Consider the following 7,037-nt stretch of genomic DNA (forward strand, 5'->3'; position numbering starts at 1 on the left):
CTTGATACTTACAAGGCTGTGAATAGAGGATCATGGTCAAAGTCACCCTAAGCAGGAAAATCCTTGAGACCCCTGTCCAACTTCAGTGCCAACAAAGCCAGAAATCTTGTGGCTCTAGTGTAGAGGACCAGCCTTGAGCAAAAGCAGCTCATGAACTGTGCCCAGATCCTAAGTTCAAAGTCTGGGACTGGCAACAAACAGAACTATACAGCAATCTGTGTAGCCATCCAGTTAAAGCAGGTCACCCTCTTCTCTCCAACTGAATTGGACAGAATTTCCTGGGAAAAAGGCTGGGAGAACCACTGTCATCTTGACTCCGCCCATGCTGCTTGCTTCACAGGATTCTGGCCACACCCCCATTCTTTCATGCTTCTTTCTGACCAATGGGATACAAGAATGGTGGCCATGCCCACATTCCATGCTGCCAGGTAGCACTGGGATTCCCTCTGTTAGTTTACACCACTACCAGCAGTTCAGGAAGGTAGAAGGGGCTGAGTCCTGAGGAATAGACTCGAGGTGACTTTGGAGTTTAGTAGAAAATTGATGCTCGCACCCCACCTGGCCCCTCCCCTCCCTTCACGCAGTGCCAAGTTTCAAACCTCAATCAATGTCTAGCTGCCAGCCGGCCTAAATCCCAGACCGGGTCCCTGCCCCTAGTCTTCTGCTCTGGGCCCATGTGTCCACAATGCTGGCGCCATCGCTGCTGCCCCAATTGGAGCAGCTGCCAACAGCTTCTCCCAGCAGCACAGGTGAGTTTCTGTCCCAACAACAACATACCCTGGGTCAAACACCCCTCTGGGGGCACCATGTCCCCCCTGCTTGTTTCCTCTCCATGGCGCTGATGAGCCACCTTTCTGTCTTGAGGATTTCTGAGATAGAAACTACAAATATGCTCAGGCTGGGCTGGATCATGGTCCTCCTGTGAAAGGTATGTTCCACCAGGCCTGGTCCTCTGTAATTGGGATGGTAGACATGTGGTGTCATGCTCAGTCATCGGTTAACATGGATTATCCTAAACTCAGTCCATAGCAGCGGATTCTTGACCACACGTGAAGCTCTTTGTAGGGCCTCAACCATTGGACCTCAGTCTCCTCACAGGACAGTTGTGAGGAAACAAGGGATTTATACAGAGCGATCTCTGGAAAAGAGAGGGAATGGCCTTCAGATAAGGTTTTAGCAATTCTGTGAGCATATGACAGGAAGATACCAGAAAGGGCTCAGGTGGGGCCTGTTATTAATCATGCAACAGGTGTGGGATTATGAACCGAAACATGGCTCTCTTTCATTACTACCTTATCCCAATGAGGAAGGGGATCCTTCACTTTGTTCAGTTTTGCAGCTGGGGAATCTGAGGCAAAGAGAAGCCAGATGACCTACTTATGACCTCAAGTTCACAGGAAGCTCGGCCTGACTTCTCTACCATGCTCCCTAGGACAATGGGTGCTATTCAGTCCAGTTCTTGTGGTGGGAAGTCCACTTCTTTCAATCGTGGTTCTTGAACTCTAGGATTGGGCATTGTTCCCGAGCTCCTCAGCTCAAGGCTTGCGCTTTATCACTTGATCCCACAGTGTCACTTCCAGTTTTCTGGTGGTTCTTTGGAGATAAGATTCTCAAACACGTTCCTCCAGGGCTGTCTATGAACCATGATCCTCATATCTCAGCATCCAGTGTAGTTAGGATTAGAGTTTTATGCCACTGGCACCTGATTTAAGTGTAATTCTGATTTTCTCTCTCTCTCCCTCCCTCTCTCCCTCTCTCCCTCTCTCCCTCTCTCCCTCTCTCCCTATCACCAACTCTCCCTCCCTCCCTCTCTTCCTCTCTCTCTCTCTCTCTCTCTCTCTCTCTCTCTCTCTCTCTCTCTCTCTCTCCCTCTCTCTCTCTCTCTCTCTCTCTCTCTCTCTCTCTTCTCTCTCTCACTGTAGCTCTCAGGAACGGGTAGAATGGGTGCTGTAGGAGGTGGGCCAATGTCCCCAGGTAGCTGGAACCCAAGATGGCCCACTCATTCTGGAGTTGGGCTGTGGGTAGGGAGCTGTCTCGTTCAGCATGTTGATACATCTCCATGAGATCAACCCTCTGAGCCCTTGCAAGACTGTCAGGGTTATTCATTTTCCACCTAGCCTTACTGGATTTTTTATATTGTATTCTTTTCTACATTATTTTCTAGCACCTGGCCAATATTATGGTACATAGTTACAGAATGAAAATGTAATGTTAACTTAAGAAAGTCATTTAGGGATCTGGGAATGTGGCTTCATGATATGATGATTGCCTAGCATGCATGAAACCCTGAATTCAATTCCTCAGTACCACATAAACAGAAAAACACTGGAAATGGTGCTGTGCCTCAAGTGGTACAGTGATTGCCTTGAGCAAAAAAGGAAAAAAAAACCCAAAGCAAAAAACATTTAATTAGTAAATGCAAAATAAAGAACCCCTACTTGGAATATGTAATTGCTCCTGCCATACTGACACCTGACAATAGTCCATAATTCATGTACTTTTTCTTATATTAGGATATTGTGTTGAAAAAAAGTTTTGTTCATTAGGTCAGAGCAATTAATGTCTTGAATGTGCTTAGATGTCAGGTGAAGATTAATTCTGGAAATTCAAAGATTCCAGGTTTTTGAATGGTCTCTGCTAATCACAATGAGAAGGGTAGTCTAAGTGAGATTTGGAAATCTTTTTGGTTATTCATGGCACCACAACGGCAGAGGCAAATTAACAGTTGTGACAGAAGAGAAGGAATAACTCCAGAGGTAATGAATAAATGATAGTTACTAACGTATACCAGAAATGTTTATAGAGAACCATTTTTGGTTATTGAACAAATAGTTATCAACTAGTCTTATTCCGCATTACCTTTAGCATTCTAAATCTCTTAGGCTACTTCTTAATCTCTGTGTAATACATGTATCTCCTTCTGTGCTGTTTTTTCTTACCTTAACTTCTTTGCTTTTTAAAAATCTCAGTCTTTCTATATTTCTCTATGAACATTTCCTGATACTAAATACACCTACACAGACGGCAGAGAATGCTAACTAAGGGTCCCATAGCTCATGAGTCATTAATGAAACAACATGGAAAAGGAGGACATATTTATTGTTACCTCAAATTTTCTAAAAAGCTGCAATGCCATCATTTGATTCAAATATCCATTATTTGTCTACATAGTATCATTCAGTGCACATAAATGCAAATATGAGCTGGGTGCTGGTGGATCACGCCTGGAATCCTAGCTATTCAGGAAACCAGAGAATTGTGGTTCAAAGCCAGCCTGGTCAGGAATGTCCATGAGACACTTATCTTCAATTAACCACCTGAAACCCAGAAGTGGTGCTGTAGCTTAAGCGGTAGAGCACTCAATTTGAGCTGAAGAGCTGTGGGAGTGCGCCCAGGATCAGAGTTCAAGCCCCACAACCAACAAAAAGTGCAAATATTACCTAAGTTTCCCCAAAAGGAAGGACAAGATCAATAAACTTCCCAAGCAGAAAAAATAATTTCAAAATGATTCAGTGCACCTACTTTTGCTGAGTTATTTAAGTTATGGCTTCTTTGCTAGACATATTGTCTTCCTTTAAAAATTGTCAAATACTAGCTTTACAATAAACTTCGTCTAATATTTTTTGTTTCAAAAGAGAAGTCTATACAGTTGATGTCACTTAGCTTTCTTACTATCTTAATTCAAAGCCAAACCAGGCAGGAGAGTATGTCAAACTCTTATCGCAAATTGAACACCAAAAAACCAGAAGTGGAGTTTTGGCTCAAACAGTAGATTACTAGCTTTTGGGGTAGGTGGGCAGGAAAGACAACTGTTCAGGGACAGGATCCAGCCTCTGGGTTCAAGCCCCAGGACTAGCACAAACTAAACAAACAAGCAAATAAAAATCCCAGATTTTTCTTTGGGGCCCTCCTTAAAGGTGAACTGGTCAGAGTAGAGTCTTCTTTTGCTGATCATATTGACTGGATCCTGCTTTTTTGGAATCCTTGTTGCTCTGCAGAACTCAGAACCAGACCAAAGGAATTGATAACTGACTCCTGCATCAAGAGAATCATCTCAGGATTGAAATAGCCATCTATAAGATACTTTAAAACCTCTATGTCTTTGTTACTTTGCAGGAGAACACTTTTAAAACAATGTTATTTCCTTTTGTTTTATACTGGCCTTCAAATGGTACATTATTTCTTTTTGTAACACTATGAACTAGAAGTTTACAAAAAAAAATTATATGAGTAAAGAACACACTCAAAAGCCAGGGACAGAGTTTCCTTCAAGCCTTGGGATAACTTTCTTGTACAGTAAAAAGGAAAGCACAAGGTAACTTGAACTTTGTTTTTCCTCTATGTTCCATTCCTCTCCTGGGGTCAGTTTCCACATCCAGTAACAGTTACTTCCAGTAACAATCGATGGTGCTGCTTGAGGTATAGTGAATATTTTCTGGCTTCACTGCTAGAAGACTAGAACACCTATGGACCTGAGGTAAAACGTATTTCAGAGAAAATTTAGTAAAGAGAAAATATGAAATTTATATTGCTTATAAATATATTATACATGAGTACATTGAGTTCAAACTTTGTAAGTTCTCTGTAAGTTAAGGCGAATTTTAAATAGGAAGAAGGTTTTCAGAACATTCTTTTTGTGACTGTACGTGCTGTTCATTATTTCCCAAGTGTGCATGAGCTAACAGTAAGGAAACAATAGCAATAATAGGAGAAAGAGAAGTTCTGTGTTTAAGTATAAGGGTTACATACAGTATAGAAGACTACAAATAAGCAACATTGAAACAATAAAGCCAGGTCCAGTATGTAGATTTATGAGAGTGATATACAGAAAGCAAGAACCCTATGTGGAACATGAAGTATGAGGCCACTCCCATTCTAAATCATGCTTGCTAATCATGCAACTTTGTAGAAAGTACAATGGAAGAATAATTCTGTTTTCAATGAAAGTCAGATATAAAAGCATGGATTTAATTGGAAAAATGTCCATCTTGTGAGAGCAGGGATTATGCTAGCAATAAACTGGTGTCTAAGATCTCATTTCTTTTTTTTTTTCTTTACACACACACACAGACACACAGACACACAGACACAAACACACACACACACACACACACACACACACACACACACACACACACACATATATATATATATATATATATTTGTTGGCGGTGATCTTGGGACTTGAACTCTGGGCCTGCGAGCAGTCTCTCTGCTATTCAGCTCAAGCTAATGCTCTACCACTTGATCCACAGTGCCAATTCCAGTTTTCTTTTAGTTAATTTGAGAAAAGAGTCTCTGGGACTTTCCTACTGGGGCTGGTTTTGAACCTCAATCCTCATATCCCTCCATAACCCAGCTTACGATCACATTCCTAACAGTGTACACTCAAGATGTGTAATGTGTCTGTTCATCTATCTTTATAAGAATTCTTTAGTTAGGGCTGAAAGGTGTCTCAGAGGTACAGAGCTTGCCTCGCATGCATGAGGCCCTTGGTTCGATTCCTCAGTACCACTTAAGCAAAAAAGAAAAAAGCCAAAATTGGCGCTGTGACTCAAGTGGTAGAGGGCTAGCCGTGAGCTGAATTGCTGAGGGACAGAGCCCAGGACCAGAGTTCAGGCACCATGACCAGACACCCCACCAAAACAAAAAAAAAGAATTCTTGAGTTAAAAATATGGGCTACAGCTTAGACATTACTCTCACAAAAATGTTTGTCGTTTAAAAGTTGATACTCCTGGAGAAATAAAACCTAAGAATGTAAAGGAGTCTGGGAAGTTCTATTGGCATCCAGCCTGGGCAGAACACTCTTTGCAACAGTATATAAAATTAAGCAGTCAAAATCTGGATTGGAAGAATGGCTCAATTGATGGAATATCAGTCATGAGCAAGATTGCTTAATAAAAGCTTGAGGCTTTTGCATATATACATACAGACATACACATACACCCAGAGGCACTTATATATGCACACACAAATACACAAATGAAACAACTCTCAGAATGTGTAGAAAAGTTACAAAACAATAAATATATGTCCTGAACAAGACTAGAATCAAGTGATAATTTTTAATATTTGAAAGTCCTCAAATGAACTTCCTTCAAATAAGTTTGAGAATATTACATTGGTAGGGATCAGAGATAGTAAGAATCAATAATCATTATTAAAGGGATCAGATCCATGGAGGAATGAATCAGAGATCTGGCAGGTGCATTTGAAAATGTTCATTTCCTGTATCAAATGTTAGAACATCTTTGAAAATAGTAGATAAAGTTTAAGCAGTCACTCTGGTGTATAATATCACTGGAGAAGTTCAGAATTGGTAGTCTATATCTAGATTAAATAAACCAAGAAACTATGGCAGGGCAATGTGATACAAGCTTAGAATTCTAGCACTGAGATTAAGACAGGAGATTAGAGAATGGAATTACATATTGATACCTTCCCTGGACCAAAGTGTATAATTTTAACTTAATAAAACAAAATAAACAAGAAAGGAATACATAGTTGGACATTTGGGCTAATTTTGTCATTATGTTTTGAGAAGTCAAATTTCCTGTTGAAATGCAACTCATACTTAATCCTCACTTGTGTTTTAAATTCTCTCTTCATTACAGAACACTCCTAGATGCAAAATGACTCATGATTCCCATCCAAAATTTGAAAAAATAAGTTATCATCATTCTGTTGTAACCCAAAGAAATGATGAAGAATTACACAAGCTTAAGCTTGGAAAAATAGCAAAGTTCGTCTAATGAAGGATTTTGAAGATCTTGCTAAATTAGAATTTAGATTTAAAATATTTTGGTTTTGTTTGTAATTTTATATTCTATAGGATTCTACAAAATTGTTTTTAATTAGAGGGTTTAATTGACATTCACAAATGATTTTGCATTCTATGTGCCTAGAATATTCTTTCAAAAACTTAGTTAATAGATAATTCCAACAGTTCATGTATGAAATGATAATGTGAATGTTGTAGACAGAGTTGCCAACAAATTGATGACATTAATTTATGAATTTAGAATAAGAGAAATTT

At 39.9% G+C, this 7,037-nt stretch overlaps 1 long non-coding RNA gene across 1 annotated transcript; it reads left to right on the forward strand.

The window, feature by feature from the left end:
• The first annotated feature begins 477 nt into the window (after positions 1–477).
• Positions 478–6,749, forward strand: LOC138834472 (uncharacterized). The gene is made up of 3 exons (XR_011374134.1): positions 478–749; positions 4,367–4,477; positions 6,616–6,749. It is a non-coding gene; the product is annotated as an uncharacterized lncRNA (long non-coding RNA).
• Positions 6,750–7,037: the final 288 nt, after the last annotated feature.

The sequence above is a fragment of the Dipodomys merriami genome, unplaced genomic scaffold, assembly GCF_024711535.1.
Source record: "Dipodomys merriami isolate MVZ:Mamm:240054 unplaced genomic scaffold, mDipMer1.0.p SCAF_216, whole genome shotgun sequence".
Taxonomy (NCBI): domain Eukaryota; kingdom Metazoa; phylum Chordata; class Mammalia; order Rodentia; family Heteromyidae; genus Dipodomys; species Dipodomys merriami.